This window comes from Ictidomys tridecemlineatus, chromosome 10 (assembly GCF_052094955.1).
Source record: "Ictidomys tridecemlineatus isolate mIctTri1 chromosome 10, mIctTri1.hap1, whole genome shotgun sequence".
Classification (NCBI taxonomy): domain Eukaryota; kingdom Metazoa; phylum Chordata; class Mammalia; order Rodentia; family Sciuridae; genus Ictidomys; species Ictidomys tridecemlineatus.
The window spans coordinates 39,225,772-39,246,827 of record NC_135486.1 but is presented as its reverse complement, the minus strand read 5'-3'; the positions used below and the strand labels follow the sequence as shown (position 1 = coordinate 39,246,827).

The 21,056-nt window shown below is 35.5% G+C and overlaps 1 protein-coding gene across 8 annotated transcripts in view; it reads left to right on the top strand.

Annotated features, from left to right (window-relative positions):
- Lpgat1 (lysophosphatidylglycerol acyltransferase 1) overlaps positions 1-21,056 on the top strand; it is a 115,504-nt gene that overhangs the window by 56,266 nt on the left and 38,182 nt on the right. The gene's annotated exons all lie outside the window — the stretch shown is intronic.

Genomic DNA, 21,056 nt, shown 5'->3' with positions numbered 1-21,056 from the left:
ATTCTTATCTGAAATTGTATACTCTGCTTACTTTTTAGAATGGATTAGAATGAAGTGAATCAGGTATCTTTGGAGGCTGCGGGTTGCAGCTCTGAAAGATTCTTGTGTGGGTGAAGGTAATAGGTGATTGGTTAAGGGTGATGGCCATGGAGATGGAAAAAAGTAAACTAATTGGGAAGTTTATAGGAGGGGAAATTGTCAGGACTTGCTGAGGATGCAGTAAAGGTACAGGTGACAGACATGCCCCTGAGACTTCTGGTGGGTGCTGCTAGGCGGGATGGGGAAACCTAGAGAAGGAGCAACAAGAGGAAAGATGTTTTAAAATTTAGTATGGTAAATGAGAAACATCCAAGTGGAGCTATGAAATAGACATTCGTGTGTACTGTGGAACTTAGAAGGGAAACTGAGCTAGAAAGAGAAATTGGGGAATTTTCAATGGCATTTAAAGTTGTGAAGATGGGTTGGATCACCTAGGGAGATGGTTAAGTACTGAGTGATGAGAGACCCAGAAGCAATCCCTAGGGAACCCAGCATTCAGAGGTTGGGGAGGTAGAGGGCACAGACTTGGGAGGAGCAGCTGGATAAGTAGTAGGAGTAATGCCTGCCTCCATAGTGCAGTACCCCAGAAGTCAACAGCATTTCCAGGGATGAACGCTCGGGGGAGGGCGGGGAGAGCTGCTGAATGCTGCTGCAAGTTTCTGTTTTGTAAGATGAGAGCTAATATCTCTTTTATTGTTTTTGGCAAGAACAGCTTCATTGAGGTGGTAAAATTGGAAACCAGATCCAGATGAGTGATGAATGGGAAGGAACAAAATGGAAATAAGCAAATATGACTTTCCAGAAGCTTGGCTATCACGGAATAGAGGATTATAGTGGCAAGAAGAATTTAGGGTCAAGGCAGGTCTCTTTCAAAATTTTTATTTTTAAGAAGTAAAAGTCTAGATCTTGATCCACTCAGGGTTGTATCTGATGGAACAAGGGTCATTTACGTACACAGCTAATGTATTTTGGAAACTATTCTTGGTGAGAATTGAATGAGTGAATGCCTACCAGCACTGAGTGAAACCACTTAAATGTTGTCTATAGTGGCAAAGACGGCAGAGAGGTCCACAGCCTCCATGATCTAATCCTAACCAGAATTCTTTATTTAGTAATAAGACTGCCTTCCTACAACTCCTCTGCATTTTCTTATTGATATTCTTCCTCTTCTTAAAAATCTGTTCTACCATTTCTTTAAAAGTTTCTACCTGCTTGGCTAACGCAAGACACTCTTCCCCTCTAGTTTCTGCTGTCTCCTTTCTGAAACTCTGGATCTCTTCCCTAATTGTGGTTCCCAAACATTAGGCTTTCCTGGAGTTCTCAGAGTTATCCCCTGGGCTCAGAAGGCCATATGCCTCTCAGGTACCATCTGTGGATGAAAAAGAAGTGTGTCTTGAAATATGTGCTAATATTTTCCTAATATATATGTGTATAGTTTCAGTTTTGACTAACATCTTTTGAAGTCATTATAGACTTTAGTAGCTTTTTGTTATGGATATTTTCACTTGGTGCTAGAAGAACTATTATATAAAGGTCAGCCACATTTTTTTTTTGGACTTTAAAAAAATGTTGTTACTTTAAAAGATTAGAAATCACTTCTCTACAATATAAAACATTCAGAGTTCTGCTGCTTGTTCTTTACCTTTGCATTTCTTGTCTCTTGGCAATTGCTTAAGGGCAATGATTGTTCCTTCTTTTACCTTACAGTAAAGGTTAGCAAACTACAACCCTTGGGCTAAATCCATCTTACTTCCTGTTTTGTAAGTCCTCTCCAGCTAAGGTTTTTACAGCTGAACTTTTGCAATCAATCTGACAAACAAAAACAGTAACTTTAAACTCCAATTAAGCAAAATGTTCTCTCTCCCAATAGGGAATTCCATTCTTCTCATTAGTAGATCTATATTACAAAGATCAGTTATTGTCTTTTATATTTTGAGTTTTGTCAATAAAAATCTTGTAGAAACATGTTAGAAAATGTTATATAAATACCTACATAATATCTTCAGTGTTCTGTTTTGTTTGTGTATCTTAAATTTTTTACTGACTATCATTACCATCTTTTAGGGAACATTTGTCAACTCCTGCTGTATAGTAGTAATTCTCAGATTTATCTGCATATTTGAATTTTCTAGGGAGCATTATATAAGTGTAAATATATACATGGATTCCACTACCCTGAAGATTCTGATTCAGTACAGCAGGAGTAGAGCCTAGGAATCCACATTTTTAGCAAGGTATTGAGTTGTTTAGGAATTACTGCCTTTTAATATATTATGAGGTTTTAATCCCAAGAAATAATGAAATAAATATTAAATTATGTCAGAGGATATCTTCAACATTTACTAGCTATGGGACCTTATCCCAGGAACTACTTTTTCTGTAGGTTTTAAAAATTTCTAGTTTCCTAGTTAGGCACAGTGGTACACTGCTGTAATTCTAGCTACTTGGAAGATTGAGGCAGGAGGATCTCAATTTCAAGGCTAGCCCTGGCAATTTAAGAGAGAACCTGACTCAAAATAAAAAGAACTGGGTGTATAACTCAATGGTAGAGTTCTCTTTTGTTCAATTCCTAGTACTACTACTACTACTACTACTACTACTACTAATAATAATAATAATAATAAATTAATTTTAGATCCTTATTAATGGATAATTTTTCTTTACTTTCCACAGTAGTAGTTCTTTTATCTTTTGGGGTTCATAAGAATATATTTCAGAATCTGATGAAAAGTTATGCTACCCTCTCCCCCCCAAAAAATGTATACCTGTATTAGTTTCCTGTGACTGTCATAACAAATTACTACAGAAGTGCTTAAAGCAACAAATATTTATTTTTTCAGAGTTCCAGAGGCAAAAAGTTCTAATCAAGATGTCCCCAGAAGTTCTGTGAGAGATCCCTTGCCTCTTCCAGCTTCTAGGCTATGTTCCTGGGTTGTGACTGCATCACTCAGTCTGTGCTTCCAGGGTCTCATTGCCATTTCCTCCTCTGGGTATATTTCTTATAAAGACAAGTGTACTTGGATTTAAGGTCTATCTGGATAATCCAAGATAAGCTCTTACTCTTGAGATCCTTAACTTAATCACTTTTTTTTTTTTAATCATATAGGGTAGCATTCACAGGTTCCAGGGATTTGGATTTCCATGGACATCTGGGGGAATTCTTTGGCTTTCCATAGTACCTTTGCATATGCTCACAATTTTACAAACAGCTTTAAGAGGTCATAACTCTCTGAAATCCCTTTGTAGACCCATCGACTCTAGGTTTGGACTCCTTGTTTGGTGAGAAGCTTACACTTACCGTGTTTTCTAATTAATATAATTTCTGTTCTCTTCTGTTTCTTAATTCCTCATCTTACTAATACCAGGTTTGAAATGATTTTTTTTCTTCTGGCCTTAGATTCTTAAATTTTTAGTTTACTCTTTAAATTAATTTCTTTGATTCTTTTAGGAACCATTTATCTTCTGGTAAGACTTATTTTTAAAAGAAAAGCCATTTTCCTTCATCCTACAGACTAGAGAGTAACTTTTTTATGTAGATGATAGATAAGTAGTAGTGCTTCCAGTGAGAAGAGAAACTTATCAATATTGGAAGGGAAGCATAACTTTTATTTATACATGGCTTCTTATTTAATACTGAAAACAATACAAGAAGTAGGTATCATTAACCCTCTTACATAATGAGCAAATGCAGACTGATAGAAATTAAGTAACTTGCTCTGTGTAGGTGTTAGAATAGCAAGGTTCAGAGCTGGTCTCTGAAGTTCTTCTACTCTGAAGCCCATCATACCATGAGAACATAGCACATTTCACTTTTAATTGAATGATTACTAATCCCATTAGATAGAGGCAATCTTCACTTTGGTTTCAGGGGTCAACAGACTTGGGTTTTAGTTAGATTTCTGTGCTCACTTAGAGTATTACCTTACATCAGTGTCTTATTTGATCCTTAGCTTTAAATAAGACTAACAGTTGGTTTTGTATGTCTTTTAGGGCTGTTGTAGAAATTGAGAGAATATGAATGAAAACCCTTTATTAAGATATAATACAATTAATTACTTTCTCATTTTATCATATCCTTAGTACTTTCTTCTTTTCATTCCTAAATTTCAAATTTTGGAGATGTGGTGAAGCCTCAAACCAGAGGCTTTTTAAACCCCAACTGTGAATTTCTTTTCCTTAAGATCTCTTGGTTGTTTGGCTGGTTGGTGTGAATGCTTATATTCTGCTTTCTGCTCTTTAATGTTAATGGGCTTCCCCAACTTTGTTGTCTAGCTCAGTTTTACTTAACATATTTGTGAAATCTTTGTGAACGGTCTTTTTCCTGGGCCAGTTTTTAACTCCTCATTACTCTTCTTTGTCCTGGGTTTTTTTGGTACTGTGCTCTCTGGAGACTAGTTCCCTTTTGTCTTCTCATTCTCCCCTAATGTCTTCACACCCTCATTCATCTATAGTCTGTTATCAAAGGCTAATATCCCATCTTTCTTGCTTCACCTCACTAACACTACCTCCTTCCACCTTTGTGAAAGACATTCTTATCTTAAAAAATAAATAGCCCCTGTAGCAAACCACCACTTTCCTCATTTCTACCTCCTTTATTCTTTTTCTTCTATTGTCAGTCCCTTTATTACCTGGTTTTCTGTTATCTCAATAGTGTCTTATGGAATTCTGGTGCTCTAATAGGCTTGCTCCCCAAGCTACTTCTTCAGACTTATCTTTTAGTAGTCTTTCCCTTTATTTTTCCTGTTACAGAGTAGAATGTTTCTCCTGCCAAGAACATTCCCTTTGTTTTGGATTCCATTCCTTCCTGCTTGCTCAGGAACCTTCTTCCATTGTTAATTTGTTCTTCTTTAACTTTCACAAAAGTTTTCACATTTTCAATTATAATTATGTTAAAGAGATATTTTCTGAGAAATGTGTCTTTAAGTGATTTTGTCTTTGTGTAAACATCACAAAGTATATTTATACAAACCTAAATTATACACCTAGGGTATATGAATTAGCCACCTTCATCTATTTAGTCTATCATTGACTGAAACTTCATTATATAACACGTAAATGTTTTCTTAAAGATGGGAGTATATGGTGATCTTGGTCTACATTCCCAAATAACAAATATCAGTGAGAGACTGGAGCTGAAGAGTATTGCCCTCCTCGGATGGGACATGTGCTATCTATTTAAACAGTCTCAGTTTTCTGATGTCATGTAGGAAGCCTACTTTGCTCAGTTGTCACTTGTGTGGTAACAGAAAAAGAATTTTATATTCCTGGCCTTTGTTTCATTATCTAATAATTCATTATCTAATAATCTAAAAGTTATTCCATACCCCTGGACTTGTATTTACACATACAACCTTATTTCCTCTTCTCACCAACTCTCTGTTCCAGAAGGTTTTCACTCAGGCAGGTTCCCCATGTTTCAGCTCACAAGGATTTCTTCTTTTCCTAGTCCTCCATATTTTCATATTCTCTACCTTGTCTTTTATTTCCAGTAAGTGAGCAGATACCTTGAGGGCAAGGATCATATTTCCTTATTTAAAAGTTGGCTTAAGTTTTATATGATAGGAAATGTACCTTTAAAAAACTCAAATCATAAAGCTCAGTGAGATGCTGGCATGATGATGGGCACATGAGAACTGAAAATGACAGGGAGCAGCAGATTCACAATTCCAGGCTCATGCCTACTCCAGGGCATGCATCTGTTGACTGGAAAGTTAGACAAAATTGCATGTACTATTAAAAATGCTTCTCTTTGTCTTTTTTCTTCTTTCTTTCCACCTTCTCCCTTCCTTCACTGTCTACTTTTTCTTTTTGCTAAGCACATATAGTTGATTTTTTATAATTACTTCATGATAGAATTCCAGTGTACTTCTCTATCTCCCACAATGGTGGAACCCTGTGTCTATATGAAAAGAATTAACCTAGTTGAATGAATGAGTACATCAATAAATGCTTTGGGGGATAGTGAGCAGGAGGTAGTGCAAATTAATTATATTTACCATCTGTGTGGTTTTTTTTTGCAATTATTCAGTCAGGCAAATTTCTTTTTTCTTTTTTTTGGGGGGAGGGTACTGGGATTTGAACCCAGGGGCACTCAACCACTAAGCCATATCCCCAGCCCTAATTTGCATTTTATTTAGAGACAGGGTCTCACTGAATTGTGTAGCACCTCACTTTCTGCTGAGGCTGGCTTTGAACTCGCAATCTTCCTGCCTCAGCCTCGGGAGCCACTGGGATTACAGGTATGTGCCACTGTGCCCAGCCTCTAAATTTCTTGAAGATACCCCTACAATATATCATAATCTGATTCTAAAGCTTTTTAGAGATCCAGTAACAAAGCAGAGAATCTGCATGGTACATTTATTTCCTGATAATTTGCTATAAATTTTTGCCTTCAGAAGTTAGAATTTCCCTTTTTTTAGTTCCTCAATATACTTAATTATGTTACTTAAAAGTTCTTCCAGTGGAATAAAATTAAAATACATTTGATTTAAATCCTAATCTCTGAATTAAGTATAGTGTTATATAAGTCAATTCAAAGATAAAGGAGCTATTTAAAAGACTGGGAAAACCAACCCTTTAAGCAAGTTGAGGATTTTGCAGCAGGTACTGTTATTGAGATATACTATAGAAATAGACCCAAGTAGCTACCCCAGCTTTCAGTGGCTTAACAAAGTAAATTTGAACTAGATTACTTTGGGGGAGAGGTTGTTAAGCAGTTAATATAAGACAAGAAACATTTAAGAAACAAAAAGGGTATAGTCTATTTAGTAATATCTTCCATCAATTACTTTGATTTGAAGGAAAGAATATTTACTCTCTGGCTCTAGGGGAGGTTTGCTGACCCCTGCTCTAGGGTAAATATGAAGGAGTGGGCTTACTGGGTTATTTGGTGTCTTTTTACCTTTATGAGAAACTGCCAGACTCTTCCATAGTGGCTACACTATTTCACACTGTCTCAGTAATTTTCTAATTTCTTTTTGCCCTTGCTAGTCCTTGGTATTATCAGTAGTTTTAAATTTTAGTCATTTTAATAAGTGAATAAAGATAGTTCATTGTGTTTTGAATTTCATTTCCCTGGTAGCTAAGTATATTGAGCATCTTTCTTAATGGTTGTTGCAGTCCATATGCTGTATCCTCCTTGATGAAATGTCTAAGTCTTTTGTCCATTTCTTCATTGATTGGGCTGTTTAATACTAAGTTTTGGGCTGGGGATGTGGCTCAAGCGGTAGCGCGCTCGCCTGGTATGCGTGCGACCCGGGTTCGATCCTCAGCACCACATACCAACAAAGATGTTGTGTCCACCGAGAACTGAAAAATAAATATTAAAAATTCTCTCTCTCTCTCTCTCTCTCTCTCTCTCTCTCTCTCTCTCTCTCTCCTCTCTCGCTCTCTCTTTAAAAAAAATACTAAGTTTTGAGTATTCTTTATATATATTCTGAATACAAATTCTTTGAAGGATATTTGATTGCATATATTTTCTCCCATTTTGTTCCCTGAACACAATATCTTTTCCTAAACAAAATGATACATTTTGGAAAAGTTCAGTTTTTAAATTTTATTTCCTTTTATGGGTTGTGTTTATTTGTATGTATGTAATATCTAAGAACCCCAGGCCATGGAGACTGTTTTCTTCTAGAAGTCTTATACTTCTATGTTTTTCATAGATCCAGTTTGAATTAATTGTTATTGAAAGAATGAGGTTGGGTAGAGGTTCACAGTTTTGCAACATTATGTAGTAAAGAGTGTTCTTTCTCCATCCAACTGATTTTGTATTTTTGTCAAAAATAATTTAGACATATTTGTGTGGTCTATTTCGGACTTTCATTTCTGTTTTGTTGATTTATATGTGTGTCTCTTTACCAATACCACACTATCTTCATTTTTGTAGCTTTTATAGGAAATTTTTAAATCAGTATGATCCTTCCAACTCTGTTTTTTTTTCCAAAATTATTTTGGCTATTATAGTTTGTTGGTCTTTCTATAGAAATTTTAGATGTCACTTATCTGCAAAAATTCTTATTGGAGGTTGACTGGAGTTATATTTATGGATCAAATTATGGGTCAGTAAACATTGTGGCTGTGTTGAGTCTTTTGGTGCATGAATATGGTATGTCCCTTCATTTGAACTCTCTTGATTTCTTTCATTAGGATTTTGGTAGTTTTTAGCATATAGATCCTGTATATGTGTTTTAGATTTATACTTAGTATTTCATTTGGGGGATGCTAGTATAAAGAAAAATGATTGATATTTATGTGTTAACCTTGTATCCTGCAACTTTGCTAAACTTCCTTATTAGTATTAGTAATTCTCTGTAGATCATTTGAGATATTCTACATAGGCAATCATTTCATTTGCAAATAAGAATTTTATTCCTTACTTTACAACTTCCATGTCTTTTATTTCTTATTACATGTTTTTGGACTGGCTAGAACTTCTGGTACACTGTAAAATATGAGTGGTGAGAATGGTCTTCCTTGCCTTGTTTTCACTTTAAGGGAGAAAGTATTCTAAACATGTCTAAATATTATGTTAGCTATAGGTCTTATGAAGAAACACTTTATCACACTGAGCAAATTCCCTTCTGCTCCTAGTTTGCTGAGAGTTTTTATCATGAGTGGATTTGGAATTTGTTAAATGCTTTTTCTTTATCAATTTATGTGATCATGCAGGTTTTCTTCTTTTGGTAGTTAATGTGGTAGATTACATTGATTATTGACTGTTAAACCAACTTTATATTCCTGCAGTAAACCTACCTTGGTCATGGTGTATTTTGTTAGATTTCATTTACTAATGTTGTGTTAAGGATATTTGTCTCTTCTTGATGAGTAGTGATATGTAGCTTTTCTTTTTTCTTTTTTTGTTGTGGTGTTTGATAACATCAATTCTGTCATTTCTATTCTTTTCAAATGCTTGGTGGAATATTCTAGTGAAACCATATGGGTTAGTCAGATTTTTTTTTTAAGAAGTTTTTAGACTCTAAAATCAGTTTATTTTATAGAAATGAACTTTTTGGATTGTCTATTTCATCTTGAATGTGTGTTGGTAGTTGATAATTTTCAAGGAATTGGTCCTTTCACCTAAAGCTGTCAAATTTTATAAAATTGTTCTTCAATATTTCCTTGTTTGTGCTTGAATGTCCTTGGTGTCTGTAGCACTGTCTTTTCTTTTATTGTGACAGTAGTAATTTATGTATTTTTCTTTTTTATGAGTTTTTGTTGTAAATTATTTTATAAGTTTTGTTGACCTTTTCAAAGAGTCACTTTTGATTTTATTGGTTTTTCTTTTTTTCCATATAATTTATTTCATTGATTTTTTTTTTGCTTTTAATTCTTTGTGTTCTTTAGTATTTCATCATCATCTAAAAAATATGAATTTATTCACTGGCTCAGAAAACATATGTTTAAAATCCTTAATTTTTCTAAATTGTGTGTTTCAGCCAAGTTTATAGCAAACTTTCTTAGGGGGGTATCCGGGATTTAACTCAGGGGTACTTGATTGAACTCAGGGGTATGTCACATCCCCAGCCCTATTTTGTATTTTATTAAGAAACAGAATCTTGCTCAGCTGCTTAGCGTCTCATTTTGCTGAGGCTGGTTTTGAACTTGGTAATGTTCCTGCCTTAGCCTCCGTACCCACTGAGATTACAGGCAAGCGGACCTGTGCCCGGTTGAGATGCTTTTTAGTGTATAGTCTTTGTTATGTAGTCACCACCACAATCACGATATAAAATAATTCTGTTACCTATCAAAGTAAACCTTTGGGGCTGGGGATATAGCTATGTTGGTAGAGTGCTTGCCTTGCATGCATATGTTCAATCCCCAGCACCATAAATAAATAAATAGCCAAGCTTTATTTATTTATCTCTTGGTTTCTTACCATTTGTGGGAAAGGACATTTTTTTTTACTTTTTTTTTTTAAGAGAGAGAGAATTTTAATATTTATTTTTTAGTTTTCAGCGGACACAACATCTTTGTTTGTATGTGGTGCTGAGGATCGAACCCGGGCAGCACGCATGCCAGGCGAGCGTGCCACCACCTGAGCCACATCTCCAGCCCATGGAAAGGACATTTTTAATCTCTGTTTTAAGAAAGTCACACAGAAGTTTTTAGAGCAGAAATATCAATAGATCTTTGCTTTTTATACTTATTTGTCTAACACTTTACTGTGATCAGTAATCTGTACTCAGCATTAGAGAATTAACTAATCCATAGTACTTACATGTAATACATTATTATACAGCCATTAAAAATCATGTTGTGGAAGAATATTAAATGACACCTGTTTTAAATATGTTTAAAAACATTATGTTAAGATTCATTCTTTTTTTTTGTTTAAAAATTACTTTATATACAGAAAAATCACTGAAAGATATATTACAAAATTTTATTAGTGTTTTCCTATCCCTGGTTAGTGCTATTTTGGGTAATTTTCTTCATATTTTTCTGATTTACTACAGTGAACATATATTAATATTTAGGATGCCATACTTTTTCAGAAAAAATAAGCTCCCATCTTCTTTTAGATAATATTTTAAAGGTTGATTTTTTTCTAGTTTGTATTTGAACTTTATTGTAATTTGGGTATATAAATAGGTGGAGATTTTCTTTATTATAAGTATATAAACGTGCTACATCATGGATGATCCATTATGATATATAGTGATTCAGACATAAAAGGAACAACATTGAATAATTCCACTCATGAACTATTTAGAATAGGGAAATTCATAGAGATATAAAGTAGATTAGAGGAGCCCAAGGGATGTGGGAAGGGAAAAGGAAGAATTACTGCTTAATGGGTATAGTTTCTCTTTGGGATGATGGAAAGTTTTGGAAATAGTGATAGTGGTCATAGAACATTGTGAACATAATTAATGCCACTAAACCACATACATAAAAATGAAAGGATAAATATTATGCTATATGTTGGACTATAATAAAATATTTTAAAAATTAAAAAAGATGATTCTTTAGCAATAAAAAAGAATTATGAAGATAATATACTTGGATAAATCTCAAAAGCAAAGTGTTAACTGAAAGAATACAGATAAAAGGATAGTTAGAGGAAAAGAAGGATATGATTCAGGAGGGGTCTGTGAGGGAGATAATTAAATACAAAGGGCCATGAAGACATTCTGTGGGATGATGAAAATGTGAATTGTGTTTGTGGTGATAGTTGTATGAGTAATTACATTTGTCAAAATTCATTAGCTTTATACTTTTTAAAAGATAGTTTTTATTCAACATAATCTATGCCACAATAAACCAAAGTTTTAAAAATAATAAATATAAACCTATTTGTAACTGATCCATTTATAAAATGGTGTTTACTTTGACATTCCTGCACAGTTTCCCCTAGATTTAATAATTTTGGTTTTAACTTTGCTTACTTTTCTAAGAGATGTTCACTGATTCACTCCCAAACTCTTACCAGTTTTAGATCTCCCTGCCAAGTCAATTCAGGTGTTACTCTGTTTCATCTTTTTTGGAAACTCTTTCTGGGAAACTTATCACTTCCTCCAACTTGACTGATCTTCCTTTAAGCCTAGAAGAGGATAACATCCTGATTATCTTTCTTCCCTATCATCTAGGAAATTTTTTTTTCTGGATTATGTTACCAATTTCTTGTTTCTTATGTCTTTCTTGGTTTATGCTCTCATTTTAGTGAAAAATATCATCCAGTATTTTCTTAGAACAAAAGGATAGTTTTTGAAAATATTGCACAGTTGAAAATATTTTGCTATTCTCATGCCTGTTGATAGTTTGGCTTGAGAACTCTGGGTTAGAAATAGTTTTTCTTCCAGATTTTGAAGATGAAACTCCATAGTCTTTAGTCTTTTTTTCTATAATTACTAAGAAATTAAAAAGTCAGTCTGATCATTAGCTTTTGTAAATGGCCACTTTTTCCTTCCTGAGAGTTTGTAGGATCCTTCTTTTATATTTTGAAATTTCAAGGGGATACTGTGATGATTACTGGATATCCCATGTCAATCTGGAAATCTGTGTTCTCAGATGTTATCTTAATTCATTTTCTGCTGCTGTAATAGAATACCGCAGAGTAGGTAATTTAAAAACACTAAAAGTTGATTTGGCTTATGGCTGTGGAAACTGGGAAGTCTAAGACCATGACACTGGCATTTGGTGAAGGCTTTCATGCAGCATCATTCAGTGGCAGAAGGTAGGAGAGTAAGAACAAGGCAGCGAGAAAGGGGCTGAACTCAACTTTTGTTGTAACAACTCATTCTCAGGATAATTAACCCAATCTTTTTAGGCTCTGACTCCCAACACCATAGAACTAGGGATGAAGTTTTCAGCACTTGAACCCTGGGAGTACGTGTTCAAATCATAGCAAATGTTCTTACGTTTTCCCCCTGACTCCTTTTATTTTTTTTCTCCCAAGAGGCAGTGTCTCACTATGCTGTCCTCGAAGTCCTGGGCCCTAGTGTCTTGCCTCATCCTCCCAAGTGGCTGGGACTATGGTTGTGTGCTACCATGATTGCTGGAGCAAAAGCTCTTTAACTATTTTTTTTTTTAAGTTTCTTTTTTCTGAATCTCCTATTATTTGAATGTTTAAATTGCTGTTTTTCATTTTTTTTTTTTTACGTACTATTTGGAAGATTTTTGCAAATTTATTTCTCCATCCTTTTATGGAGACGTATTTTTGCTATCAATTTAATTTCCAATAGTTTTTTTTTAAGCACATTGTTCATGTTTCATGGTTGTCACATCATCATCATCTCATCTCTTGCTTTGAGGTGGGTTTTTTGTTTTGTTTTGTTTTTGAGAGGTCAATAGTACTGGGAATTAAGTGCCTAGGGCTTTGAGCATGCTCGGCTATTACTCTTACCACTGAGCCTCAACCCTAGCCCCAAAATGTACATATCAATACTGGTCTCTTCCAAGTTTTCATTTTCTTGGGTTATTTCTGCTTCCCCCAGCTGCTGCTGCTGCTGCTGCTGCTGCTGCTGCTGTTTCTTCTTCTTCTTCTTCTTCTTCTTCTTCTTCTTCTTATTCTTCTTATTCTTATTCTTATTCTTCTTCTTCTTCCTCCTCCTCCTCCTCCTCCTCCTCCCTCCTCCTCCCTCCTCCTCCTCCTCCTCCTCCTCCTCCTCCTCCTCCTCCTCCTCCTCCTCCTCCTCCTCCTCCTCCTCCCCCTTCCTCCTCCCCCTTCCTCCTCCCCCTTCCTCCTCCCTCCTCCTCCTCCCTCCTCCCCCCCTCCCCCCTCCCCCTCCTCCCTCCTCCCCCTCCTCCCTCCTCCCCCTCCTCCCCCTCCTCCCCCCTCCTCCCCCCTCCTCCTCCTCCCTCCTCCTCCTCCTTCCTTCTTCTTCTTTCTTCTTCTTCTTCTTCTTCTCCTCCCTTCCCCCTTCCCCCTTCCCCCTTCCCCCTTCTTCTTCTTCTTCTTCTCCCTCCTCCTCCTCTTCCTCCTCCTCCTCCTCCTCCTCCTAATTAAAGTTTATTGTTGTTTTTGTATGTATTTGATAATGTATGACTCTATAGGGGAGGAAAACCTTTTCCTCTGCCCTCTTGGGTTTATAAGTGACAAACAAAAAGCAGATTGACATTAAAAAAAGGTATATGAATTTTATGTGATATTAATATTTTTTATAGGATAGAGTTTCACTGAAAAGAAGTGGAAAAATCCAAAGAAGTAGACTCAGGGTCTCGTATACCATTTTAACAGAGGGTAATAAATTGTGGAGAAATGACTAGATAAGAAAAGGGGCTTGGGCTTCTAAGAGCAGCAATTTGTAGGAAAGTGACTGGGAAATATATGGAGGAAACAAATGGAAGGTAGGGTTATTGTTGGTGCAGTCTCATCTCCATGTCAGTTCCCTGTTTCTGGTGATAAGAATGATTACTTCTTCCTGCGACTGGCACCTTTTTGGAGGGGAATTTGGCAAAAAGAGAAAGAAAGAGAGCCCTTCCCACATCTGATGTTTCTTGGTCACCTTCAGTTCCAAATAATCATTATGACAAAGTGACATTTTGGAGTGGCATATTATGATTCCCCTCAACTATCCATTCTTGTTTTAAGAGTAAGGGACTAAAAAAATAGATTGATAGCCTTCCACTGGCTGAGACTGGTTGACATTGAGCATGACTTGGTTGGAACATTTCACTGGGGAACCCCAGATGTAGGTCTTTCTTCTTGAACTAGTCATATTTGCAAGAGAAGACTTCCAGATTCTTGGCTGTCATATCTTAGGAGCTGAGTAGATGAGGGGTGGGGATAAGAGAAAGAGATCTTTGTTTGTAATAAGCACATGTTTACTTAAGCCTCATGTTGATAGAATGATTTTTATTTGCTATTTAGCCTCACTCTAATTTTACCTCTAGCTTATATTGATTCGATTAATTTTGATCACTTTAAGTTAGTGGTTCTCAAATGGGATGGGAATGGAGGCAGGATTTTTGAAATTGTCTTTTGGGTTGAAGTAGACACTACTGGTCAGGGATGCTAAAAATTTGGTGATGCTAAAAGTTTGTCAATGCTAATGATTATAGGAGAAAGAATTGCTTCACTCGGAGTGTTAATAGTTCCCCTTTTGAAAATAGTGTAAATCTAATATAAAGCAAATCTCAGTACTAAATCTAATTATCCAATATATTTTTAAAAATATTTTTTTAGTTGTTGATGGACCTTTATTTTATTCATTTATTCATATATAGTGCTGAGAATCAAACTCAGTGCCTCTCACATGCTAGTCAAGTGCACTACTACTGAGCTACAACCCCAGCCTCCAATATATTTTTAAAATTTTCCTTTTTCTTTTAATTTATGCTTGCCAGAGATGTTTCTGATTTTAAAGGTATTTGAAATTAGAATTATGAAGATTTCTTTTAAATGATGACCAGAATAGAGTAAGAAGACTAGTTAGAAGGTCATTACAGAGGTATAGGCAAGAGTTATTGTGGCTTAGACTAGAGTGGTAATAGTAAAGAAGGAGAGATACAGAGTATACAGAATGTGGAGGTAGATTTAGAGATGTTTTAAATGTGAAAGATTAAGGAAAGGGAATAATCAAAGGTGGTCTTAAGTCTTCTTTTGAGATGAATGACCGAACAAGTAATTTGCTAACATGGAGAATATTAAGGAAAAGAGCCAGTTCTACATTAAGCATGTAAATTTAAGATGCCTGCCATCTGGGCCCAATGATGTTGATTTTTCTAAGATACCCATTGCCCCTTTAGACTTTGTTATTATTTAACTGTCATTCAAAAAACACTTCTTTGGGAGTTTCCTCTCTCCCCCTCCTATTACTGCCACCTGCCAACACTATTTGTTGAGTACTTTGGGAGTTGGCCTGCCACTCCACTCCCTGGCATATTCATGTACGAATTTAGATGCTGCCTGGGCAGTTTATCCAAGTTCCTATCCATATGGTTCTTTGACCCACTGCATGACAACAGTGACAGTGTGAGATAATGGCTTGAATCCTAGTTCTCCTACTTCCTGAGAATAACTTTGAAAACAGTGCTTAATCTTTTGTGTCTCGTTTTCCTCATTTATAAATTGGGGATACTGCTATCTATACATTTGAGATTTCACCAAGATTAAATAAGAAAATAATGATTACAAATTATAAACACTTAGCATATAGTAAGCATTCCAGAAATGTCCACTTAAAATTAAAATTATTTATTTAGTTATCTATTTAATAATATATGCAGCTATTATTAGAATAGTTAGGCAACTCCTCCAAAAGCTACACCTTAAGACTTGACCCCAAAATTTTAGCCTTATAAATTTTAGGTAATAAAAAAAAATAAATTATTTTAGGTACTAAAAAAAAAAAAAGGAACACTTACCATGATTTCCTAGTTTATTCAGTATACTTGTTTTTAAAGGCGGGGGTGGGGGGTAGGGGTGGGGGGGCTCGGGGCGGGGGCTTACCAATGCTTTAATCACAGTGGTTCTTAGAGGAATACATCAGATTCCCCAACCAGGCTTTTTAAGATGTCTGAGCTTTCCTTCTGGAAGTTTGAATACAATGTTGTGGAGATCAGGGTGGCATCAAGCATCAAGCATCTCTATAATATAATAATTGCCCTCAGTTCCTTCCCTTTGTTCTTAATCACATTCTTATTTGATTTTGTTTCCTTACCATTCTGCCCTCTATTAATCAGTATTCTATGATGTTTTCTCACGGCCACCCTTAGTTAACTTACTTTCTCAGTGTCTGCCTGCCTGCCTGCCTGTCTGTCTCTCTTCTCTTCTCCCCCTTTCCCTCTTCCCTCCTTTCCTATTTGTTCTGGTAACCTCTGACCTTGGGTAAATACAGTTCAGTCTGCCTCTGATTTGGGCTGCTGAACACTATGGTACTTGAGCTGTGTGAAATTCATTCTTGGGATATTTTGGCTCTTAATATCTTTACTATTTATGTGAGAATGTCTGACCTTACATGACACAGAAGGCATATGGCTCATTTAGTTAATAGTAATTCCAAAAGGGACTCTACTGTCATGTAATCCAATTATCCATGATTTGTATGGTATTGTCAATTATATCTCATTTTCATGGCATGTTTGAGTGGTACTAATGATATTAACAATGTTTCATAAATGAGAAAACTAAAGTCCAGAATGGCAGAATAGTTTGTGACATCAGTTGGTGGGTAATTCTTTTTGAGCTCTGGGAAGGAAAGTTGTTATGGTTATATATTAAGTAACCTTTCTTCCCCATATTAATTCTGTTTTGTGGGTCAATATAATGACCTTGGCATTGATGTTTTTTAAGGAGTTTTTGTGTTTGTCTTCTTTCTGAGATGTGAATTGTCTTAATTGTAATTTATAATTTGGGGTAGAAATGAATTAATACATATGTTATCGTGTCTGAGTGTGTATGTGTATGTGTGCATGTGTGTAGTAGTACTAGTAGTAGGTAATAATCTTCAGTTTTGTTCTTTAATAAGAATTTTAAAAATTCATTACAACTATAAGACTTTTCTTTTAGTTTTTATTTAGTTGCCCTTTGTTCCCTTTGAAAATAGTCAGCCTGACCCAATATCTTTTTTGAGAATATATTTCATAGAAGAGTGTGGTAGAATATTTTTGTTCTTCTAAGCAAGTGCAGTTTAAGAGCTGGCAGGTATTCATAGCTTCTCTTCTTTAATATGTGAATAATCCTTTCCCTGGCTAAGATATTAGCTTTATGTTATGTTTACTGATCCTAAAATACCAGATACCAGAATATAATTTGAGAATCAGAACTACTTCATATATACAATAGTTTTTTCTCTTTGAGCATTTTTAATCTTGATTTAAGTATGTTATGCTCTAAAAGAATACCACATATATTAGAAATTAAACTTGTCAAATAAAATTTTATAAAATTCAACATGACTTTATGCTTGGTTAGGATAATTTCTTAATAAAATGTTGATCTAGCCACCTTCACTTTTTTGATTTTGTATAGTGTGTGAGTCTTGGTAAATTGACATTTAGTCTGAAAGTAAGGCTTGACTAAGTTCTAGTTGAAAGATAAAATGTGTTGGATCAGCTCTTACTATTATACTTTGAAAGTATTTAAAAATGAACAATGAGGACCATTTACATACATAATGTAAGAAATGTATTAAAGTATTCTAAATGTTCAAAGTTGCTGGGCAAGGTGGCACATAACTGTAATCCCAGCAGCCCTGGAGGTTGAGGCAGGAGAATTGCAAGTTCAAAGTCAGACTCAGCAACTTAGTGAAGCTCTAAACAATGTGGTAAGACCCTTTCTCAAAATAAAAAAAATAAAAAGGGATGGGGATGTGGCTTAGTGGTTAAATGCTCTTGGGTCCAATTTCCTGGTTATCCCCTCCCCCCAAAAAAGTATAATGCCATTTTTGTCTATTCTTGATAAGGAAAAAAGTCTATAATTTGGGGAGAGAGAGAATGGAAAGGGGTGATAGAGATTGGGGAAGGTTGGGGGTATTAATTTCTTTTTTCTTTTTTTTGTGGTGCTGGGAATTGAACCCAGGGCCTTGAGCATGCAAGGCAAACACTCTACCAACTGAGCTAAATCCCCAGCCCTATTAATTTCTTAAGACTGCCATTATAAAGTACCAAAAACTTGGTAGCACACAAGAAGAGAAAATTTATTCTTCACAGTTCTGTAGGCTGGAAGTATGAAATTAAGATGTCAGCAGGGTATGTTCTCTCTGAAGGATCCAGGGAAGATCTTTCCTTGCCTCTTCCTAGTTTTCCGATGATTGTCCACTCTTCTTGGTGTCACTTGAATTATAGTTGTACCACTCCAAACTCTGCCTGTCTTCACACTGCTTTCTCCCTTATAGAACTAGCCTTTCTTTTTTTCTTTTTAAAAAATTGCTATTCACTTTAGAAAACACTTGTGATGTTCTTATTTTATAGCCACAACACCTGATTATGACTTATTGAGTGAATAATTAGTGAAATACAGTGTGTGTGTGTGTGTATCTGTCTGTCTGTGTCTGTCTCTGTTGAAGGGTTGTCAACAGACCATGATATGAGGAGTTTTTCATTTAGTAAATATGTTCTCCCTCCTTTTTAAAAGCACAGCTGGTGGTGTCCTTCACACTATTGTACATTTTGCTTTTATTATATTATTCCATATTAGAACATAAATACTATGTTTGCATAGTAGTCCATTGCATGAATATAATTTTAGCTCGTCTACCTTTAAAATTTTTCTAATTGTGGTACAATATATATAAAATAAACCTTAACCATTTTTTAAGAGTATACGTCTTTATTAAAGTATTCACATTATTGTTTTCAAATCTGAAACTCTGTACAATTGGCCCTCTGTATCTAACAACTGTTTATGTAGCATTCACATTGCATCAGGTATTATAAGTAATCTAGAAATAATTTAAGAGTATGTAGGTAGGTTATATGCAGATACTGTGAAACTTTTTTTTTTTTTTGGTCGTGCTGAGGATTGAACCCAGGCACTGTGCATGCTAGGCAAGCACTCTACCAACTGAGCCATATCCCCAGCCCTCTGTGTCACTTTTTATAAGGGATTTGAACACATATTTTGGTGTCCTTATGGGCTCTTGGAACCTATCTACTGCAGATAAGGAGGAATGAATGTACTCATTAAACAACAATTTTCCCTCCCCCAGCCCCTGGAAACCATTATTCTACTTTCTGTTTCTGTGAATTTAAGTTGGTTTCCCTTTTTAGTTATTTTCATCTTTGCTTTTGCAAACAATGCTGCAGTAAATAGCTTTGCATACGTGTCATTTTGCATATAAATGAGCATATCTGTAGAATGAATTTCTAGAAGTAGAACTGCTGGGTAAAAAGGTTTGTGCATTGTTAATTTTGAAAATGTGCCAAATTGACACTACAAAATGAAAGTGTACCAATTTCTACTTCCCACAGCAATGTATCAGCAGTTTAAATATGTTTCAGTGAAGTTAGCTTGTCATCTGAACCAAATTGGGAACTTGGGAAAGGAAGTGCCCTGAAGAATTGGTGCTGTCACTGTCACAGTTTTCAAGAAGCTGGGCTCTTCAACAGTGTTTCTACCTTTATTCCAAAGGAGCATTTGGCATCATCCATTCACATCATTTCCAAGCTGTATTCACTTAAAAATCTTAAAATAAAAGCATTTTTCATAGATCCTATAAGCTATTTGGATAAGAGTAATAACATCTAATAGAATGATTGCAACGCCTTATTTTGCAGGTAGTTACCACAACTTAATGTATGTTCAGCCATGCTGAAAATTTTCTTAGGACAGAATTTTAAGATTTTTAATGTGAATAACTAAATGGATTTCAGTAGAAAGAAAAAATTAGCAGAACCTTTCTCAAATGAACTCTTATAAAAAGCTCCACTATATTATGGGGAGCTGTAGTATGTTGGGGTGACAGGGGTGAGTGGGGAAGGAGGTTGGAATGTGGGGAAGGTGCTCCCCATAGGGCTCCCATCCCTATTTCATCCAGAAATATTCCACATAGGAGACTCAACTTCTCTCCTAATAGAAGTGAGAGAGATGAGGATAAGATAAAAGTAAATGCTAATGTATAATCAGCTTCTGGTGATTCATTTCAGGCATTTGAGGAACCTTAGAAGCTTCTTTGTTAAGATTGTCATGTTTGAAAGCTGAAGCTCTATTTCATTTTTCCTATGAAGTAAATTTACTGTAAAGTAAGGCTTAACTAAAGAGAAAGCACTCTCTTCCTTAAAATACATATACAGGTTTTGGTACAGTGACTGTTCATCTGGAGATTTTATGTAAATTTAACTTATTTATTTATTTATTTTTTGTTTTCTTACTGTAAAGTGGAAATTCATAGTTTTACATTTTTCGAAATTTTTTTACACATATAATGGGATTTGCAGGGTCAGAGAACCACCTCCTAATGATGATTCATTCCCAGACTTTTTTCAGTGCATTGAATTAACACATAAATTTTATTCCTTTTTTAAAAAGACAAAATGTGCAGTATCTACTTTTTTGCAGTGTGCCTATTCAAGCTCAGGGTCTGAGGGTATAGCTCAGAGGTAGAGCACTTTCCTACCCTGCTTGAAGCTCTGAGTTCAGTCCCCAGCATCGCATAAGAATAAAACAACTTGGGCTGGGGATGTGGCTCAAGCAGTATCGAGCTCACCTGGCATTCGCAGGGCACTGGGTTCGATCCTCAGCACCACATAAAAAAATAAAATAAAAATAAAGATGTTGTGTCCACTGAAAACTAAAAATAAATATTAAAAAATTCTCTGTCTCTCTTAAAAAAAATAAAAAATAAGTAAATAAAAAATAAGTAAAACAACTCTAGTTCATTTCCTCCTCAGATACTCTCACAACACTGATTGCTTTTGACAGTAGTGTGAAGTTTTTCCCCCCATTCATCAAGCAAGCAGTTCTGCAGCAGACACCAGCTGGGAATCCTTTAATCCAAGCCAGTTCAAATACTGCCTACCTGGAGATAGCATCAGATCCCACAGATTGAGGGCTCAGTCCCTAAGACCGCCCACCTCCTCCAATTTTAAATTCCAGTTATAAGTCTCAGGTTGTTTTACTAATTGACCATCTG